The 23,338-nt window shown below is 38.1% G+C and overlaps 1 protein-coding gene across 1 annotated transcript in view; it reads left to right on the forward strand.

Annotated features, from left to right (window-relative positions):
- The window catches only part of LOC129438718 (leucine-rich repeat and fibronectin type III domain-containing protein 1), a 223,917-nt gene that overhangs the window by 146,011 nt on the left and 54,568 nt on the right, over positions 1-23,338 (forward strand). Inside the window, exon 2 of the mRNA XM_055197575.2 lies at positions 1,943-2,030. The gene's annotated coding sequence lies outside the window, so the exon portion shown is untranslated. The remainder of the gene's footprint in view (positions 1-1,942; positions 2,031-23,338) is intronic.

A 23,338-nucleotide genomic window follows, 5' to 3' on the forward strand; every position in this document is an offset into this window, starting at 1 on the left:
GAAGTGACTTTGCAAAATAACATTGTGATATTTGTCATATTTGTGTTTTCTATATTTGCTTGTATTGTTTAGATGTGTGAACATAGTCAGATGCATACCAATTTAAATATATATATATTTTTTTTTATATATCATTTTTTTCATTATTTTCATTATTTATTATCCACTAATTTGGCGCAATAAAAAAGGTGGCGCAGTAGATGGCAATTTTCCCAATTTATAAAAAACTGACGCGAAACATTTATAATTTTACACTCTTTACAGCTTTTTGCAAAAAAAATAATAATAATAATTATATATATATATATATATATATATATATATATTATATATTATATATTATATTATATATATATTATAAAATAAAATATATATATATAAGAAAGAAAAATACCCATATTTAACCTCCTAAGACGCAAGCTTTTGTTTGTCTTTTTTTTTCTACCAGCTATTTTGGTGTTAGGAAGAACCAATAAGTATAATAACCAAATATTTTTCTTTAAACATGAAGCAGTGTAATTGTCGTATGTCCACGTATGTAGACATCCAGGTCGTAGGAGGTTAAGAGTTTATAAACAGAGAAAAAAATAAAGATAAGATGATACTTTTTTTTCCGTTTTGTTTGTTTGTTTATTGTTTGTTTAAAAGCAGGAAGTCTGTTCTTTCATTTGATATATTTTATACATTTTCCTGGAAAACATTTTGTAAAACTTTTGTGAATATCACAAAAAAAATGCTGACGGGGTACTTTTCAAAAAAGGCCGGGGGGGGAATGAGTTAAGAGTACAGCCATATTGTAGGGGTGTCCAATAGGGATGCACTAAATGTTCCAATAAACCAAAAATAGCACAAAAAAATAATAATAATAAAATGTTTGTGCTTTCACACTGCCAACATGTTTGCTGCATTTATAAAGCGTGCACGCCTCTCACTTCATGCTGGTTGCAGTTTGATCACATCATGAAAAAAAGTTATTGTTCTGTAAAATGTTTGTGGTCTTTTGACTTATCCCACCGCTATTTTCTGCCAAGTACTTTTGATTGCTGAACATTCGGTGCATCCCTAGTGTCTGAAATCATAGTTGACATTATCGAGTGCACTTATTCAATCCCATAATACTCCACAATAGCAAGTGAACATCTGATGGTCACTCACAGCTATAGCCACTATCTCTTTCAGTGCGCCACTTTCAGTGTGCTCAGTGTCCGAATTCACTCATTTATTTTCCATCACTAATGTAGGTGTATAGGGGGCTATTTTGGACCCATCGGTTCTGATGTTGAGGTGATGCTGCTGTGAACATGTCGCTATGGAGGATGCTGAGGTGTTCTGGGTGGTTGCTAGGGTGTTGTTATGCAGTTTTTAGGATGTTAACTAGGGTTAAGTGTTAAGTGACACTTAATATTAGTAATCGTGATGATAGCCTTAGCAAACAAAAATAATAATTATAATAATGAATGGACAAGTCCCCAGAACTCGGTGTCGTAATGTTGTGGAGTTGTCGTCATCTTTCCCTTTTGGTCTTTGCTTTGTGTATCGGTAATGAAATATGAATGAGATGTGTACTGATAGATATTTCCCCATCACAGCTAATGTATTGCATTATAGTTTAGTGATATAAAAACACTTAGTAATGATGGATGTTTATCATAGAACGTAATGTAGACAATGATGCAGCATCACACAACACGCCCGGCAGTTCAGTAATGCCATCTGTTCTGCCTTCTCTCTTCTCATCCGTTTGTCCTCGTCTATCTTCTTCCCCATCTTCTGCCTCCCTATAATCTTGTCTCGTTCAGCTACCACAAACAAACTGTGATAAAAGCAGAGATTTAATTGAGATTGTCCTTTTCTCTTGTTACATTTAAGTCTAGGAAACAATTATATGCACTGAAAACATCTCTCTCTTTCTCTCTCTCTCTCTCTGTTGTCATGGCTACAGGTGGCATCACTCCAGTTACCCAGAAGACCTTGAAAAGACAAGAGATGGCCTTTTGAGATGACTGACACTGGAACAGACTTCATATCTGGTGAGAGTGTCAGCCGTTCACAATAACACACTTCACTGCTGTTTTTCAGACACTGCTGATCATTGTGAATATGACATCTGTTGTCCTTTGCTATGGGAATTCTGGGAAATAAGGGATCGATGCGTGCAGCCAGAAGCATCCCACACATATATGCGATATCCAGACCTAATAACATGTAATAGAAAGTTGACCTCATACAGGCTAATGACATCCCAGCATGTGGATGTGTAGAAAGGTCTGATGTTTTGAGTCTGATGTTTTCCTGTAAGGAAGGTTGAAAGCTATGACATCATGGTTGACCTCTTTATCATCTCTAATGCATTACGCCTTTAAGGCCTAATCGCTCAACCGCGAGTCTCTGAGCTGTGCCTATAGTAAATAATAACCTACAGGGTGGTGTGGATATCTGACACAGATTGATCAGTGCACAGCTTCTTGCATGACTCAGTGGATCTAGAAATGGTTTGTTTGTACTTAAAACAGTTGAACAGTTTAATTCGCAACGTAATAGCATAAAACATGTTTTGAAATATAGACTGTTGTCAAGGGACTAAATCATATACATTCTCTGTCACTCATAGTTAATAAACTCCTGGTCCATGTGAACGTACTGTAATATTATATCATGTGTGTAATGTATTTCTAATAGAGTTTTACAGATTTCCAGATTCATTATACAGTTTACAGGCCTACATAACGTTTATTGAGTTCATGCAAGGTCTCCAGGTTTGATTTTAAGTTGGTGGTCTATTCTCTGCCAAGATTCTCTAGCAGATTAACACGCCATCATAATCTTCATCAATAAATGATCTGGAGTTACTTTAACAAATTGTACTGCATTAGCTCTTTTATACATCAGTGCGGTCTTTATCTTGTGTTATCAGCGATCGTGGCTAATGCCTTTAAAGTACCTGTAGGTTTCTCTCATCTGTTAGATGATGTTGTTGTATAGGCAGACAGACGTTTGTCCGCTTCCTACGCCAGTCATGAAGAATTCATCACCCGCTTCGACACACAACAGCTTATTGTATTATTCATAGCGAAGGCTAGCGGGTTTCTTCTGTACAATATCACTGCAAGGTTGTCATCAAGGTGATGGATATAATCATATATGTGCATTTATAAAGAGTTTCATTAATAGATGCCAGAAGTTGCACACTTCACAAATAAGTGGTTGTATCGATAGAGCCTTTGTTCATCTTTGAGAGCCATTCTCTGTTTGCACAGAAACTTTTATTGTACAATCTACTAGTGTTGGGCGTTATGCCCCATTTTGAGATTGTCTTCTTGCACGCACCTGGACTTAATGCGCGCGTCTTGGACTCTTGCTCGTGGCATGGACTACTCCCAGCACCTGAACTTGTAATGCGCTTGACTTTGACTCTTCCTCGGCTCGCACATGAGCTTGTAATACACGCGACTCTGACATTTCCTTGTACTAGAGAAGTTGTTAGGCACGCAGGGGTTTAAACCAGTGAGCTTGTTATTCCCGCTCCGTGGCACGCAATCAGCATGTGAGATCGCCGATACACAATAGTTTACTCGTTTATTTATTCGTTCATTTTTTACTCATTTATGATAAAGGCATTTGATTGGTGGACAAAAAAGAAGCAGATTTACTCTAAGGGCAACACTGCCATCACCGCAACCTTCTTAAAACTGATGCAATTAATGCGAGCGCGTCTTTAAACCCAGGCACTGTGAAATTTCCTGCGTGCCAGGGAACGGGAACAACACACTTGCTGGTTTAAATCCTAACAACTTCTCTAGTACAAGGAAATGTCAAAGTCGCGTGTATTACAAGCTCATGTGCGAGCTGAGGAAGCGTCAAAGTCAAGCGCATTACAAGTTCAGGTGCTGGGAGTAGGCCATGCCACGCGCGTTCACGTCCGAGCAAGAGTCCAAGACGCGCGCATTAAGTCCAGGTGTGTGCAAAAAGGAATCTGCGCGCATTACAATCTCTCTCACGCAAAGTGAAGCCCACAAACACCCTCAGAAGTGCACTACTCTTGCAGTGGATGTTTTGATGCGCAAAGAAATGCGCAGCACTTTTGCACTTAATGTTTTGACATGCAGAAAGTGCAGCACTCCTGCAGTGAATGCATTGATGTGCAAAGAAATGCAGCCCTCTTGTACTGTAGTTAATATTCTGACATGCAGAAAAGTGCAGCACACCTGCATTGGACGTTTTGATGCACATAGAAAAGCGGCACTCTTGCACTTAACGTTTTGACATGCAGAAAGTGCAGCACTCTTGCAGTGAATGTATTGATGTGCAAAGAAATGTGGCACTTTTGCAGTGGTTGTTTTGGCATGCAGAGAAATGCAGAACTCTTACAGTTAATGTTCTGACATGGAGAGAAATGCAGCAGTCTTGTAATGGATGTTTTGACGTGCAGAGAAATGCAGCACTCTTTCGGTGGATGTTCTGGCATGCAGAAAAGTACAGCACTCCTGCAGTGGACATTTTGATGCGCATAGAAAAGCGGCACTCTTGCAGTTAATGTTCTGACATGCAGAGAAATGCAGCATTCTTTTAGTGGATGTTTTGATGTGCAAAGAAATGCCGCACTTTTGCAGTTAATGTTCTGACATGCAGAAAAATGCAGCACTCCTGCAGTGGACATTTTGATGTGCAAAGAAATGCAGCACTTTTGCAGTTAATGTTCTGACATGCAGAAAGTGCAGCACTCCTGCAGTGGATGTTTTGATGTGCAAAGAAATGCAGCACTTATTCCAGTTAATGTTCTGACATGCAGAGAAATGCAGCACTCTTGCAGTGGACATTTTGATGTGCAAAGAAATGCAGCACTTTTGCAGTTAATGTTCTGACATGCAGAAAGTGCAGCACTCCTGCAGTGGATGTTTTGATGTGTAAGGAAATGCAGCACTCTTGCAGTTAATGTTTTGATGTGCAAAGATATGCAGCACTTTTGCAGTTAAAGTTCTGACATGCAGAAAGTGCAGCACTCCTGCAGTGGACGTTTTCATGTACAAAGAAATTCAGCACCCTTGCAGTTATTGTTCTGACATGCAGAAAAGTGCAGCACTCTTGCAGTAAATGTTTTGATTTGCAAAGAAATGCAACACTTTTGCAGTTAATGTTCTGACCTGCAGAAAAGTGCAGCACTCCTGCAGGGGACGTTTTGATGTGCAATAAAGTATAGCATTCTTGGATTGTTTGTTTTGACGTGCAGAAAAATGCATCACTCTTGCAGTTAATGTTCTTATGTACAGAGAAGTGCAGCACTCTTGCAATTGATGTTTTGATATACATAGAAATGCAGCACTCTTGCAGTAAATGTTTTAAATATGAGACCAAGAAGTTGATTGATATCATGGCTAAAAGCTTTTTTATGCTGCAGTGCCAAGACTCATTTTGTAGTAGCCATTTTCTCAGTGTTGGCTTTTATTCTGTGAGTTCATCAAGTCCATTAGACTCAAATGGCAGCCAGAAGAATACAGAATACTTTAATTATGATATCTGTACAAGATAAACAAAGAAAATAGAAGTGATGCCTGTCCATACAAAACTGGCTACAGTGAAGCTGAGGTGATCTGAGGCGTCTCCATGGCATTAATTGTGATGATGTTCCCAATGGCCTCCAGGCTCTTGCTTCTGGTCTTTAGGTATGACTGAGGTTATTTTTTACTGTCACTGTTTCAGTTTGACCTCAACGCTTTGTTTTTTGCTGGCACGCAAACTCTACATTACATTTTTTTTTTTTTTTTGATGAGATCATTATTTCAATCACATCAAATGTTGAAGAACTTGTTGTTTTTTCCAGCAGTAATAAACGACAGATCTCATCAGTGTGTCATTAATTTCATTTAACCTGTCAGTGTGGTTTCTAGTGTTTGTGATTAGCCATACACAGGACTCTCTGTGTCTCAGCCCTGCAGGCGTCACGCCTCTAAACCCTTCATCCTCATTACAAGACTATCAAAATTAACTGTGCATGCACAAATGACTAATTATAGCCGCCTGATTCACATCATCTGAAAGATCTCACTGCTTAAAAGCTTTTCTTTGTCAAGAAAGTTGCAAGAAAACGTTAACCTCCAAGTAACGTGCATGTGAACTTTTGTGCTGGCATTGTGTCTGTTTATAGTCATTGTCTCTCTAACATCATACTGAACATTTGCTTGATATACAGTACTGTAGTAACCTTGAGCAACCTCTTCTAACTTTAGTTTAATTATTTATCAAGATCAATATTTTATAAAGACTTCTTATGGAGCAATTATGATACAATTTACAACGCATCCTTACAAATGCATTACCTGCCCTTGGCTATAGAGATGTTGTCACTGTTCTCTAAATTTGGAGGACTCATCTCTTTAATCGTGGGTGTGTGTTTCCTGCATAAAACAGCCAATGAAACTCAAGGTCAGTTGTGAGGCGTGTGAGGAAGGTGAGTTTTCTGTCAAACACGTGCAGATTAGTCTGATAAAAACACGTGTCAGCCGTGTCATGTAGGCAGGAGTGCAGCCCAAAAAAACACCCCAAAATTTGATGCGGAAACATCGTGCTCCTGCACGTGAAAGAAGGTTGCAGCGAACATTGCGTTAGCAGAGCAAAAGGTCATGGGTTCGAACCCAGGGGCCACACATACTGATATAAAATGTTTACTTTGTAAAATTGCATTGGACAAAACATAGATATAAATGCATAGACATAATTTTTCTAAAACCACATATATTTTAACTTCATTGCTTTCACCAATTTCCTGTATATTTGTCACATTACTCAACCACACCATATGGTTTCACAAAAACATACGGCTGTAACAGTCAAGTGGATGCATATTTGCTTAAAACATGACCTGATGTCCCCTTAACTGCTTTACAAATCCACTGACGGGGTTAAAATCTCAACATTCACTCCTGCGTGTCATTTAACAGGTTTTATTTCACACCGTTGCTGATTCTTACCGTGGTATTTCATCATGCGGGCGGCTGATGCTGACTGTGTGTTTAGGAGGAGGCCGAGCTCACTTTCCAAATGTCATGTGTTAACAAACCCAAAACAAATGTGTTAAATGTGCAGCGAGTTCACGCTTACAGACTCATAGATGATTACAGCGTTCTTCACCAGCTGTCGCCGGCGTCTGATTACATCAATGACGGGCGATCACCGAAAGTGCAGCAAAGATGCACAAGTACAGATAAGGAGGCGGAGCTGCTTTTCTAGGTTGGATGATCTGCCAGTTATGTGTTACGGATTCCTGTGCGTTGGAGTTTGCTTCATGTAAACAGAAAGTTACATCACTTTCAGGATACTGAATGAAAGTATTTTACAAAGATTGGAAATGACTTTGCGCAGTCTCGGGCCAAAATTTTTTACCTACACTACAGAAATTGCTGGGTTGTTTTACTCCAGGGGTTTTCACATTTTTTTGACAGCCGAACACTGTACAATATTTACTTGAAGCACCTCCTGAAATGTTAAGTAAATCGGTAACACTTTACAATAAGGTTCATTAGTTAACTACATTAGTTAACATGAACTAATAATGAACGGCACTTATACAGCATTTATTAATCTTTGTTCATGTTAATTTCGACAATTACTAATACTTGATTAAAATCTTGTTAATGTTAGTTAATGCAATGTGAACTAATGTGAACAAACAATTAAAGGCTTTCTTTCTATTAACCAACATAAACAAGGATTAATAAATGCTTTAACAAATGTATTACTCATGGTTTGTTCATGTTAGTACATTAACTAATGTCAACTAATGGACCTTATTGTAAAGTAAATGTTTTAATAATTAAATAGCACATTTGCATGCTAAAATTTAAAATATTTTTATTGGTTTTAAAGTTTTAATGAGTAGTAGTTATTGTTATTGTTACCTTTTATGGACCATCATTTTGTGATTTTCTTTTATTGGTACATAAAATGTATATATCCATTTTGCATGAGTTTTCTGATATAGTGTAGTGTTGTGCAATTGTAACGACATGAAGATTAAAGAAATAAAATATATATGGTAAGTGTTTTATTTAGATATTTTTTATTATTTTTTTAGTGGTGGGCAACGATTAATCGCAATTAATCGCATACAAAATAAGTGTTTTTGCATTTTATATTGTGTGTGTGTGTGTGTGTGTGTGTGTTTTGTGTGTAATTATTTTGTGTTTATATAAACACAATTAATTTCAAAATGTTTATATATATATATATATATATATATATATATATATATATATATATATATACATACATACATATATATATATATATATATATATATATATATATATATATATATATATATATATATATATAAACATTCTGAAATTAATTGTGTTTATATAAACACAAAATAATTGTGTTTATATAATATATATATTATTTGTTTTATATATCAATGTTTTTTAAATTTATATATAATATAGAACTTTTGAAAATATAAATAAATAAATAAAAAATAAATAAATAAATAAATATATATACTCTATGATGTCAATTTATGCAATTTCCCATATTCAATGATTGTTTAAATTAACGATCAATCAATCGAATAATCATTAACTGCAATAATGCAATAAGCCTTTACTGCAGTGGCATATAGCCAATGACATAAAAGTGTGCATAAAAATGCCAGCTTCCTCACGCGAATTATGATTTAAGAGTAATGAAGATTTATTTTGACTAAATAACATGCTAGTGGGATTGTAAAATGAGATTTTTTTTTAATTATCTCGTTATGAAATATAATGACTAATAGACACAGTCTATAACTCTGCCTCACATGTACACACTGCAACAGTCGCATATCCATGCGTCCATGACATGTAAAAAAAATTCATTATCATCAAGTGTTATTTCTTTAGTTGTTTACCTCGCTTTCCGAGTCGTTGATACACCGTTTGTTGTAATTATATCCAAGCAGCACACAAAGAGCACTTTTCCTGTCGTAACCTTACCAGATCCACTGCGGATGCCATTTTGTTGCGTTGGCAGCCGGCCTCTTCTCGCATGACATTAAAAACCCCAAGTGTGTGTTTGCCATCGAGCACCATTGTGATCATGGCTGGTTTAACTTCTGCACACAATTTTTTTCTCCGGTTGTATGTGTTTTGCGCACACACGTGCGTTAGACAATCGTTAAGCTTCGATTTAATTCTTGTTTCTTAAATACATACATAAATGCAGTGGCGTCCGGTGACTTCTTTTTTCAAGGGCGCTCGATGCGAAGTTCGTCACAACATGTATGTAGCCCGTCTTGTGTGTGGTTCGTAATTTCAAAATATGTGTTCTGCACGTCGAGTGATGTGCATCACGTGTCTTGTCAAAATAAGTGCCTGCTGCTTATGCGTATAAAGGGTTTATGATACAAGAGACGCTTGCGTTTGGCAGATACTCGTATAATTTCATGCGTAATCAGAGTTTACTGTTAATGGAGTGTCTTGCGTGTATTTTGTGAACGTGAGCGTCTCTTTTATCATAAACAGTTTTGACGCGTGTGCAGCAGGCATTTATTTTGACAAAACACGTGATGCGCATGGTTCACATGACGCAACAAACACATATTTTGAAAACGCAAGCAACACACATGACATATGATTGTGTGTGTATTTACATATACTCATATATTATGCAAAACTCACTTTTATTTTGTATGCGATTAATCGTGATTAATCGTTGCCCACCAGTAATTATTTACATTTTATGATTTAATTAAAGTAATTTATTGCTTTTCATCAACTCAACAACTCTCTGCAATTCCCCCGTAAACCTACAGGGAATCCCATATTGGAAACCCATATTTATTGTGTTAAATATCGACAAACTCAAGCCATTTTAAGAGTATGTGAATGATGTACACACATGTTGTCTTTGCATGCTATTTTAGAAATGGTGACTGATTTTGAAATGTTTTTTTAAAAAATAAAGGTGTTTTATTACGCAATAGAATAACTATTTTTGGTTTAAACATTTTGGCTTTAATTTTAAAGGGTTAGTTCTCCCCAAAATGACAATTGCATCATAAATCACTTACTGTACCCCTGTGCCGTTCTTAAACCACCAAGTCCTTTGATTGTCTTCAGAATACATTTTTAGATATTAGGAGGCTTGATTTTCACAATCAAGCCAGGAAAGAATGAAAGACATCGCCAAAAAGGTCCATGCACCATCCGTAGTTCAATAATAATATGATGAAGTGATAAGAACACTTCTGTTGGCAAAGAAAAATAAACTAATGATTTTATTCAACAATTTCTTCTACTCCTTGATCCTTCAGTGCGTGTTCACGAGCAGACTACAGCGCATGCTGCTGACGTAGTTGCCAAGTTTTTTTCTTTTTTATTTAAGCCATTATGCAAACATTGTAAACAATATTTATGCAGCCAGTACAAATGCACAAATTACTTGCCAGTGTCTTCTGTGTCTTCATCTCACATCAGAAGCACGCGCCATAGTCTGCTCAGGGAAACGCTTCTGTTTCATAGCAGGGTTTTTTTTGTAAAAAAAAAGATTACATTATAAAAGGTATGAAAAAATGGTTCTTTAAATAACATTTGTCTGAATGTTTATTTGAGGAACCAAAAATAGTTCTCTTTTTGCATGGCCGTGAACCATTTAAGCACCTTTATACTGAAGAGTGAAGGCTTCGCTCACCACAAGACAAAAAAGCAGCAAAACTGTAGATAATGATGAGATAACCACAAAGATGGTTAAGAATATTAACATTCTGACTCATCCAATTGGTGTGAGGTCACAGATGGCCTGGGGTCGGCCACGGTGGCCGTTTCTAGTTTAAATCGGCAGACGTGTGAGGGCATCCTGGGTCTCGGCTGAAATACCCCTGACGTCCGGGATCCTTTGTGCTGTTCGTTCTATTTAAAGTGCCCTGTTTTATCTCGGTGATTTGCATGAGTCTGAATATGTCAGCGCTTAAGAGAGAAAGATAAAAGGGCAGCGAGACAGCTCAGATGTTTCTCGTGTGGATTATATTTAAAGGTGCCAAAGAATGGATTGAAATGGCCTATGATTACTTTATTTGAAAGGTTCATGAATAATAATGTTGAGCTCTGCTCTGATTGGCTGTTTCTCAGAGCAGCTCCTTTCAGTAGCTCTGTGTTTGTGTGTAAACAGACCTTATGTTTGTGATGGTATAAGACGAAAATAATTAATTGTTTGGAGATTATTAATGAATGCTTCTGAGTGGTAAGTTTGTGCTTTTATGGACCTGCAAAACGTAACTGTAACTTCAGCCTAAACGCTAACATATAGCATTAGCTAGCATATAGCGCTAACGCAGCAATCAAACTTTGTTTTTAGCATTGTAACAACATTGTGAATGATGTAATGTGTAATTTAATGTTGGGGCCATACATTACGATTGTAGTTATGTTGAGAGTGGCTTGTTTTCAGCTCTTTTGCATGCACGAGGTTTACATAAAAATGAAGAAACAAAAGCGTTTCACAAAATCCTAGCTGTCTACCTCGAGCATGGTGGGACATCATAAACACATTCCCTCTGCAGAAACCGTTCCAAACCATAGGCAGCATAATTGTGCTGGCATAAATGTATTCTAAAGCAGCATCGGATGCATCATCTCCAATCCCAGAATGCATTGCAATGAGATCATTTGTCAAACTCTTTTTAATTGAATTGTTAGTTTATGTACCATGTGAAGTTTTTTGCCTATGAGGAGCATTTCACAGCGCATCAGTTAGGAGGTTCTGTTTCAGTGAATTTTAAGGACGCTTTAATTAGAAGTTGTTTGTCAGCCAGGCTGTTAGGACCAGATTTTATCCGGCTCAGTCCAACAAATCTCCACACCTTTGATGAAACCGTAAAACACACAATAACTTGGGATAAGAGCAGAGAAGAATGCTGTGGATACAGAGTAGCTGATAATTGGAACGGGAGCAATGCTGCTGTTTGTTTATTTACAGATCAGAAGAAGCCACACAAAACCTTCGGACAGTCTAAACTTTACCTGAATATATGCAGTTCTGGATGTCAGTGGTCCATCGTGATGCTGTAGATGGTTGCCATGTTGTTTCTAAGGTGTCGTGAGTGGTTGTTTCCACGTTGCTTTGTGGTTGCTGTACTGTTCTTTATCATTGGTAGATTATTAGTTCAAAAGTTTTGCCTATAATAAATTTGCCAGATGAAAATCACATTTTTAATCATTAATCCTCAGGTTTTAATACGAGCACTACCACACATACACACTGAAGTTTATGTATCCAAGTTTTCCTGCAGGAAAGGCAACCGGAAGGTCATGTGAAGTTTGGATGTGTGTGCGGACAGATGTCTCGACTGATGTGAATTAAATTAACAGTGAAAAGATTGAAAAACAGGCAGATGTGTGAGCAGTGAAGCGGTTACTTCAGAGGAAAAAATATCTCCTAAGTTTTATTTAATTTTAGAAAATCTTCAGTGAGACACATGGTCTATTTTTCTTCAGTAAAAATAATGAACAAATATAAAGTTGATAATTTTGAGTTAAGTCCTTTGCTATTTGCTGTCATCTCTGTGCATAATTATGTGTGACACTAAAGTCAGACAGTAAATACAGACATACAGTAATTCTGTACATTCATATAAACAAACTAAATAATATTATCCGTGGATTTGATCTGTAGGCGGTTGAACTAATGAGAAACCAAACAGTTCAGTAAACCTTTGTAAATTTCATCTCAACCACACCAAGATAGATTAAGATTAAGGACTTATGAAATGCTATTTAATACTACAAATTATACTTTATCAAGTCACTGGGTACCATTATGTAACTATCTTCTTTATTAAGCCTCAAATCACTTTTATTAATAACAGCCAGCTGCTGCTATACTAAACACTTAACACAGTCAGGATTCGGGATTTTGGTTTTAGTTGAACATCTGGTGATTGAGAAGATTGTTATAAAATAGGTTGCTTTGCATAATACATCAAAGAAATTCCCCTCTTCTTGATTTCATCAGCATATTACTTAAAGAAAAAGATTGCTAGCACATTATTTTTACTCACACAAGTATCTTTTTAGCTTGTTACTTTACCTTTAGTTAAAGTGTGGGACAGTAAATACTTGTGTAATTTTGCAGTACTTTTTACTCTCTTGGATGTCATAATGTTCTGGGAGTGAAATGTGTGATGTCATAATGAACTTTCAGTACAAAGTGTGATGTCATAATGTTCTGGCAGCCGAATGTGTTGTCATAATGAACTTTCAGTACAAAGTGTGATGTCATAATGTTCTGGGAGTGGAATGTGTGATGTCATAATGACCTTTAAAGGGACTGTAAGTAGGGTTTTAAGTGTTTTATTAATCAAAATCAATGTCTTTATTCATAAATATGTCCTTGTTGGTGTCAAGTGACCTCTGCCAGTGATCTGACTTTTCTTTGCAAGCTTAGAATTTCTTCTCTTTACTTTCATTGAACGGGTAAGTCCATGAAGGCTTCCATGTCGTTCCGCCGTATTGATAAACTATAATAGCAGAGAGGGACAAAAAGCACTAGCCTACCAATTCATTTTCATTCAGAACACGTGAACCAGCTGAAGCGGACAAGGAGATCAGTGAGTATATATCGGCTACCATAGTTGCAACACGCATTTGGAAAAGCGAGGCGCTAGAGAGCACTATTCGTTTGAATGCAAAATACAATTTCACCACTAGATAGGGGTAGATCCTACTTTTTGTTCCTTTAAGTACAGAATGTGTTGTCATAATGTTCTGGCAATCGAATGTGTGATGTCATAATGAACTTTCAGTACAAAATGTGTTGTCAAAGTGTTCTGGCAGTGGAATGTTTGATGTCATAATCTTCTGGCAGTGGAATGTGTGATGTCATAATGCTCTTGCAGTGGAATGTGTGATGTCATAATGTTCTAGCAGTGGAATGTGTGATGTCATAATGTTCTGGCAGTGGGATGTGTGATGTCATAATGTTCTAGCAGTGGAATGTGTGATGTCATAATGTTCTGGGATTGGAATGTGTGATGTCATAATCTTCTGGCAGTGGAATGTGTGATGTCATAATCTTCTGGCAGTGGAATGTGTGATGTCATAATCTTCTGGCAGTGGAATGTGTGATGTCATAATGCTCTTGCAGTGGAATGTGTGATGATGGCATCCACGTTGGAAAGGAGTTTGAAGTGAACAGATGAACTTCGTGTGTTAATAACTCAAAAAAGCATTTACTAGAAATAATGTTTCACAGGTGTCTGAATCCACTGGGCATAAAAGACTTTGAGGACAAAAGTGTTCAGTCAGTGACTATTAATCATTCGGCTGCCGTGTTACTCGTTTTAGGGACAAGCTAAAAGATGTAGTGGATCAGGTTCATGGCATAGTGAAGCGACAAGCGGATGATTCACCTCGACACATCATCATTCAGTTTCTGATACGGCTGTACTATGAGATCATCTGGACAGAAGCCAAGAACTCCATCTGCATTCAAGAGATCAAGAAGTTTCTAACCAGGGTGGATAATGTTGACCTCTGGTCTGAGCTTTAAGTGTTGAAGGGGATAAAATATGTTTTCAACAGGCCTTCGCTTACATAGCAGAATCATAAAGAGTTGTCTTACATCCCTCTTAGCCAACTTAATATATATGAGTCTTTATTTCACCCTTGCTCAGGTTTGCCCTGTTTGTCACATTGCCAGCAGCCTTTATGATGTAGTAAACACATTTCTTTCCTATTCACTTAATGAAATGAATTGTGAAGCATTAAACCTCTAGGCAGCTTTAAAATGGATTTGTTGTTATTTTTATTTGCATTTTTCAGAATTTCCATATCCATGACATTCAGCTCCTCTGTCGCTATCATTAGCTGCGGGCGTCCTGAGTCAGCTCGGTCTGTTGTAAAAGGCTCAGAGCCAATCAGATTCCTCATCAAAACACCACAGGACACCAGCTAAAGACGGATCGCAACAGAGGGGTGCAGTATTAAAGTAGCTCCTTTCTGCTGTATGTGAGATTAGCTCAGCCCTGCATCTCTCCAAGCGTCCTCATTAACAGAAGGTAAATTACAGCTCGCCTGAGAGTAAAGGATCATTTCTGGAAAAGTGCATTTTGGGTCGCTGTTCTAGTGTAAAACAGAAATAAGACCACTTATTGCTTTTACTTGCACTTGCAAAGACTGTGAGGTGGTAAATTAAAGTTGAAAAGGGAACACTATTATAGTTCAGTAATATTGTGTATGAACTACATTTAGGGTCTTGGGGTGGAAAGCAGTGGTGTGCCTGATGTTGTATTCAATTTGCAGCACAGTGTGGTAGGAAGATTTATGATATTTATAAGCCTTTGGCTGGGGGAGTGTGTGATGTTACAGTACACTCTTTTAGAAATGGGAATGAGTGAGGTCATAAGGCTTTGGTAGTTAAGATTGTATGATGGCACACTTTTAGCAGTGAAAAAATGCTGCCTTGTGTCCCTTTAAAGGCATCATGAAGCACCAAGTGTAGTTGGCTGCGTGAGTGTGTGATGTCACATGTTTGTCTGTTGGACTGTGTGATGTCAGTCGTTTGGTTGTGGGAGTGTGTGATGTCACAGTCGTTTGTCTGTTGGACTGTTTGATGTCACAGTCGTTTGGCTGTGGGAGTGTGTGATGTCACAGTCGTTTGTCTGTTGGAGTGTGTGATGTCACAGTCGTTTGGCTGTGGGAGTGTGTGATGTCACAAGTTTGACTGTGGGAGTGTGTGATGTCACAGTCGTTTGGCTGTTGGAGTGTGTGATGTCACAGTCGTTTGTCTGTTGGAGTGTGTGATGTCACAGTCGTTTGGCTGTGGGAGTGTGTGATGTCACAGTCGTTTGGCTGTGGGAGTGTGTGATGTCACAGTCGTTTGGCTGTTGGAGTGTGTGATGTCACAGTCGTTTGGCTGTTGGAGTGTGTGATGTCACAGTCGTTTGGCTGTTGGAGTGTGTGATGTCACAGTCGTTTGGCTGTTGGAGTGTGTGATGTCACAGTCCTTTGGCTGTTGGACATGTGATGTCACAGTCGTTTGGCTGTTGGAGTGTGTGATGTCACAGTCGTTTGGCTGTTGGACGGTGTGATGTCACAGTCGTTTGGCTGTTGGACGGTGTGATGTCACAGTCGTTTGGCTGTGGGAGTGTGTGATGTCACAGTCGTTTGGCTGTGGGAGTGTGGGATGTCACAGTCGTTTGGCTGTTGGACGGTGTGATGTCACAGTCTTTTGGCTGTGGGAGTGTGTGATGTCACAGTCGTTTGGCTGTGGGAGTGTGGGATGTCACAGTCGTTTGGCTGTGGGAGTGTGTGATGTCACAGTCGTTTGGCTGTTGGAGTGTGTGATGTCAAACATGTTTGGCTGTGGGAGTGTGTGATGTCACAGTCGTTTGGCTGTTGGAGTGTGTGAATTCAAACATGTTTGGTTGTGGGAGTGTGTGATGTCACATGTTTGGCTGTGGGAGTATGTGATGTCACAGTCGTTTGGCTGTTGGAGTGTGTGAATTCAAACATGTTTGGCTGTGGGAGTGTGTGATGTCACATGTTTGGCTGTGGGAGTGTGTGATGTCACACATGTTTGGCTGCAGGATTGTGTGATGTCACACATGTTTGGCTGCGAGAGTGTGTGATGTCACACATGTTTGGCAACGGGAGTGTGTTATGTCACGCATGTTTGGCAGCAGGAGTGTGTGATGTCACACATTTGGCTGTGGGACTGTGTGGTGTCACACATGTTTGGTTGCAGGATTGTGGGATGTAACACATTTTTGCCTGCGGGATTGTGTGATTCACAGTCGTTTGGCTGTTGGAGTATGTGATGTTACACATGTTTGGCTACAAGAGTTAAGGATTTCAGAGACAGCAAATCGATGTACGTGTCTAACATTAGAAATCATTTCTCAGATGGATGGTCTGAAGGTATATTTACACTCTAAGCTGTGGATGTGATGTGTGTTACATTAGTGTAAATAATATTCTTCTTCTCCGAACTCACAGAAAAACATCAATGACAGGCTCTAACTTTGTAATTTAATAAAAGTGAATGTCAAGAGTTTAAAATCATGATTTAATGATGTTTCAGTTTCTCTTCTGTGCTCTTAAAGATAAAATCCATACAAATATTACTAGTCATTTGTTTTAATTATTACTGAGTGTTTAACAAACGCACAAAGTCATTAGAGTCATTTTGAGCTTATTTGGCTCTTGTGTTTACTTTGTTTTTCTCCTTTTAAAACGTCATTAAATGGAGAGAGATATAATAAAGCAAATATGTTTTTTATGAAGTCATTACTAGCAGATGTTGGGCTGATGTGCTTCAGAATCTAACCTACGGAATCATTAGGTTTTTAAATGATAAATCGTTTCCTTTTCTGGCAATTGTGCTGCTTTATTACTAGTGCTGTGTTCAAAATATCGATACGACGATACATCGTCATGGACGCCTGACGATGCGCGCATCGATACAGCATCTTCCGTATCGATTCGGATGCACTTTTTAAAGTAATGTGACCAATCGCTGCTGATGCGTGATCTATATGGAAAGGACGCATGTGTCCCGTGGAGTACGTAGAGTTAAAGGTAGCGGGGTATTACTTTCACTTTACGTGTCTGTCTCGCTGACGCACGTGCCTGCGAGCCGCTCTCTCTCTCTCTCTCTCTCTCTCTCTCTCTCTCTCTCTCTCTCTCTCTCTCTCTCTCTCTCTCTCTCTCTCTCTCTCTCTCCCTCTCTCTCTCACGCGTATTTAAAATCAATTAGTTCAGTATGAAAGCCAAGATATTTTAGCCTATACTTATTAGTCGCTCTCTTATAAAACAGTACTAACGCATAAGAGAAGAAACATGACAAAGATTTGCATGTGAAAAGTGTACATCTAGAGAAGAGATACAGAGCTACTTCAAACTGTAGCTGTCACATTAATAATCTGATTTCTATTTAATAGTATTAAGTCTGACTGCATGTTTACACATATATAAATAGATATATAATATATATAATATATATAATGAAATGAGAGACAAATATAATGCCTAGAGTAAGACACTTTTTCTTTGTAAAACTGTTTAAAAAACATAAGTTAAGTATTAACTCTGAGATTTTAAGAATTTCTATGAGTTACACCAAAAGCTAATAAATGAATGGCAAAAAGACAACTGTTACAACACTGCTTATTCAATGTACATTAAACAATAATAGTAATAATGTTACTTAATTCTGAACAAAAATGTAATAGTCTTGTATCGTGATGCGCATCGTATCGGGGCCCTTGTATCAGGATACGTATCGAATCGGGAAACTGTTGGCGATACACAGCCCTATTTATTACTCTGTATTTTAGTCTTTATTGGCCATAGTAACATACATTGAAGAAAGAATTAAAGAGCAGAATATCAACACAAAGAGCGCTTTTCAACACTCCAGGATATCTGTATCCTAAACTTTGTTTTAATCCTCGGTAGTAGGGATTGGCGATAACTTATCGTTTGCGATATACCGTCAAAATTTTTCCTCACGATGAAAATCTGTCGCCTCACGATAACATAAACACGATAAATCCAGTTGATGAGGTAGTTTGTGCGCACCCAATTCACTGTTCACGTGCGGAGTGAAAACAAACATGGCGTAAGGCAAACGTGAGGCTGAGGAGGGGCTTGTTGTTATTACCATGAATTTACCAGAATGCATTTACCAGTAAATACAAAAACGTGCTGTTCACACATGCAGTGACGTTCCGTCTTTTTACCAGTACTAAGACATCATTCACACATATCAAAATACCAGTAAACTCGGAGAAAAAGCGGAAGTTACCTGTGGCGTGCGCCGCGCGGCCGGTGAGCTCAGTGTCGTATTTGTAAACAATGGCGGGTTATGACTTAATATCCACGGTCAGTATTTTGTTGTTTACACATCTGTGGCAAACAGTGACGGTCGCGAAGTTGCTTGTGACCAAACAACATTGCGTTAGGCGGCGTCAAATGGAACCTGCGTTTGCACATTAGGCCTCACAGAGGAGCGAGATAAAGTTGGTTTTAGGTTTGATATTCGCTGCATATCCGCCTAGGCTGCTTTAGGGGCCGTCTGCAAATCACAGAGGGTGTGCTAAGGACGTCGGCAGCAGTGTTGGGGGTAACGAGTTACAAAGTAACGGATTACAGTAACTACATTACTTTTTTGGGTAACGAAGTAAAGTAACGCATTACACTAATAATATTGGTAACTACACTACTTTACTAGACTATAGGAACGCGCTTTCCTGCGTTACCCAAGCAGTGTTTGCCTGGGTGTAAAGTTCTGTCTATTTAAGTGGTGCGTGCATGCGTGTCCCTGTACGTGTGCCGTTGCCATAGAGATTGATTTGACGGAGCTGCTGGTGCAAAGGGGAGCGGGATATGAAGACGGAGGGTTTCAGCCACTGGGGCGATATTCACATTACTTTCAGCGTATTGCTCGAAAGGACAAAAATATTCGTGTGAAATGCACACTATGCCCACACGACAAGTGTCTTTCAACTGCTGACAACGCGATGAACAACCTGTCTGAGCATTTGTAAGCCCAGCATGGCAATACAACACTTGTGGCGAAAGATCTTGCTTAACTTACCGGTCAGGGATCGAGAGGTCTGAACCCAGACTGTCTTAAATAGAGAAATAAGTTAATTCCTTGATTTGCGTTGTTGATTCATTTATAAATAATTTCCCCAAGGGTTTAGTTTATGCGCAAAAAGCATTAAAATGAATAGAACGTGATGATTACGTCTTTCTTTGGTGAAAAAATAATAAAATAAATAAGCCTATATGAAATGTGTTTCCCTTAAATAATTAGCAAATTAACAAAACGAATTCAAAAGTAGCCTATATGAGTTTATTTATTGTGTGACGCGCTCCCAAACCGATGCAGCACAAAACACTTTTTACCTATTTAAAAAAGCACAATGTTTTGTTATTATTGCGAGTGTAACTTTACATAAATAAATTTACACATTACAGTTTTGAATGTTGTTTTACTTTTATTTGTATGACCATAATTTAAGGTAATGCAAAATGCAAGCTCCTCACGCGTTTCATGCCATCACCCGCGTGGGTTTACACAGGGCAGCGAGAAAGAGACATTAAACTTTAAACATTTAACATTCTACTTGAGTTTTTTTGGACATCCCTTTGAAATCACTGCAATCATATCATCAATTTATAAGGTAATAATAAATATAAGCGCAGCGCTTATGAGTGTTCAAACACTGCTGACCGCTCAGCTGTCAATCAGCCGACCCTCACAAAGTTTCACATTAAATGATAATATATTTGAACAGTCATGGTCCTGTGCTTATTTCTGTCAATGTTCTGCATGAAGATCTTTAAAGGTTTCTACTTACATCACGATTTGCGGTGCGGCCGGTCGCAGTCTTTATGTAAAACGGGTATGAAATAAATTGATGCTGATGTCGGATAATGGGTCAACTGTTATTTTAATCGCGCGGATGCGGGTTATCAAACAGGACTGTGCATGACTCGTATAAGGAAAATGGAATGACAACATGAAAATTATAAAATAGCCTACATGTTTATATTCTGTATGAAACCACCATGGGCGCTAAACTTGCGGTGTTAAAGGGACAGTTCACCCAAAAATAAATTATAAATTTTGTTACAAACCTGTATAAATATCTTTGTTCTGATAGACAAGAAGCAACATATTTTGAGAAATGTTAATAACCAAACCAAGCATGAGCCCCATTCACTTCTATAGTAGGAAAAAATAATACTATGGAAGTGAATGGGGCTCATGAATGGTTTGGTTACAAACATTCCTCAAAATATTTTAATTCATGTTCACCAGAACAAAGACATTTATACAGGTTTTTAACAACATGAGAGTTGCAAACCTGATTTACAAATAAATTATACAGAATTTTAATTTTTGGGCGAACTATAAATCCGATGGGGTCAAAAATTAGGGTGCACCTAACTTTTGTGCTGGTGCACCTAAGAAAAAATGTTAGGCGCACCAGTGCAACCAGTGCAAAAAGTTAGTCTAGAGCCCTGGCCGGTCGTTTAAAGTAGTCACTCATCATCAGCCGACCCCGCCTAAACCATGTCCATGTATCTATGTGGTAAATTAAGAAAAAGGAAAGTAAAGTAATAAGTAGTGAAGTTACTTTTCAAATGCAGTAACTAGTAAAGTAATCTCATTACAATTTTAAGAAGTAACTAGTAACTAGTAACTAATTACATTTTTTGAGTAACTACCCCAACACTGGTCGGCAATATGGCAAGCTGTTTAAAACCACTTTGCTGAAGAAATGTGGCTGTTGACTTCAGGTGTGCTCGATTGTAGCACATGCAAACAGTGCTGTTAACTGAATATTAAGTGATATGATTTTAATATTAAATTGTCATTGAGTAGAAATACAGGTGACGTTGTCTGTCACTCGTTTAAAGTAATACAAACATTTTATCTAATTTGAACGTGCAAACAGCCGCAACAGATCAACAACAGAATCAATCAGGTTTCATACATTATCAAATTTTCACGCAACATAAAGAGCACGCGATCAGTCGGAGGATTAATATCCAAAGAGATTAGATTGTCTCTTTTCTTCTAGCCTACAACAGTGGCCATTTCTAAAGCAGGACACATTTCAAAAAGTTTTGCTTTTGCGTCTTCTTTCTCTGTTTGTGGAAAAAGATAAATGTTTATGGTAAGGGTCGAAGAAAGAAGTGGTCTGTCCGGACACGTGAGACTCGAGACAGAGGCGGACTGCCCTGGCGCGCGCGCGACAGACGCGGACTGCCTGGGTGCGCGCGAGACAGACGGACCGCGTCATCTTGCAAACACACACGCGTCTCCATGCAGCTTCCCAGCTATACTCAAGCACGGACACATATGCAGTACAAGTGATTTCTCATACGAATGGTTATTTTACCAGACCGTCAGGGCAGCAATAATTTGCGTCATTTACAGGCTATTCACAATTAGGATAGAAAAGTGGCGAAATGTCTGTCGGCACGTGTGGACACGCACAATGCGTTAACATTTTTTTAACTGATAATATTAATTGTTCAAGTTGTTGAATGTTGAAATGACAGAAATGTGGAAGGAAATAATATTTACTTTACATGTTCCTTAAGAAATTTGCACGTGTTTTGTATTGAAGATAAATAAATCATGCATGTTATTTAACTCGTTGTCTTGCCAATAAACCGCAAAACCGCGGGAATTTGTTGATTACCGACCGCGGTTAAAAAAAAATACAAACCGGCCCAGCCCTAATTGGGAGTACTGATTTACCTGAAAGGTTCTGTTACACATTATCTGTTAACTGCAAATTACCAGTAAAGACTGTAAGTGTGAAAGGGACTATACACTATAAACTTCTTTGCTTTATCAGGTTACTTTAACATGTTTGTTACTTTATCAGGGTTTATTTGCAGTTGTACTCTGCTGTAATTTTGAAACACATCTAAAGACATTGTTACTTTTCCTGTTTGCACTATATTTTGCACCATGAGAGTATAAATAAATACAGAATCTGTTACATTTTAAACTTGTAATTGATTTGAATTATTATTGTGTAATTGTTATTGTGTGATGTTTTTCACCACAGTCACAGTGGAACACAACTTAAACATAACCTAATCTGATATTTTACAGAAGAGAATAATTTATCGTCATATTTATCGTCACAGCAACAAACAACAGAAATTACCGTGATAATTGTTTTAGGCCATATCGCCCATCCCTACTGGGTAGAGGAACATGTGACTTAAACTCAGCTCTTTGGTCCCAGAAAATTTCCATAAAATTGGATCGCTCCCGGAAAAAGGACCTATTAACATTCCCAGAAAGATTTCAGAACAATGCCGTAAGGGGTGCGCCGTAGTGAGGATGCACGTGTCAACGCAACATGAAGTTATGGTTCAGCTCTTTAAAATGAGGGATTTACATGCGGATTAAATTTCATGATGAGAAATGCGCTCTTATAAGCTTATAATAAACAAAAATGCACTTGTGTCATCGCAACAAGAAATATCAATCAGCTTTTTAAAATTGGGGTTTTAAATGCACATTAACATTCACGATGAGAAATGTCTGCAAACTGGAATGAAGCAGAGATCAGGGAGCTCATCAAATATCTAATCTGAAGCTGAGATCATTCACCAGCGTATTATACAGCGCGTCACATGCTCCTTTCTTAGCGCGTCACATGCTCCTTTATAATCTTATCATAAACAAAAATGCATACAAGGATTTCTGGAGAGAGAAATAACGGATAATAAGCAAACTTCAGACGCTGCAGAGAAAAAAACTACCAAGGCTTTAAAGATGTCACTTGTCTTTACGGGATCTTTACGGCATTTATGTGAATGCAATC

Source organism: Misgurnus anguillicaudatus, unplaced genomic scaffold (genome assembly GCF_027580225.2).
Source record: "Misgurnus anguillicaudatus unplaced genomic scaffold, ASM2758022v2 HiC_scaffold_33, whole genome shotgun sequence".
NCBI lineage: Eukaryota > Metazoa > Chordata > Actinopteri > Cypriniformes > Cobitidae > Misgurnus > Misgurnus anguillicaudatus.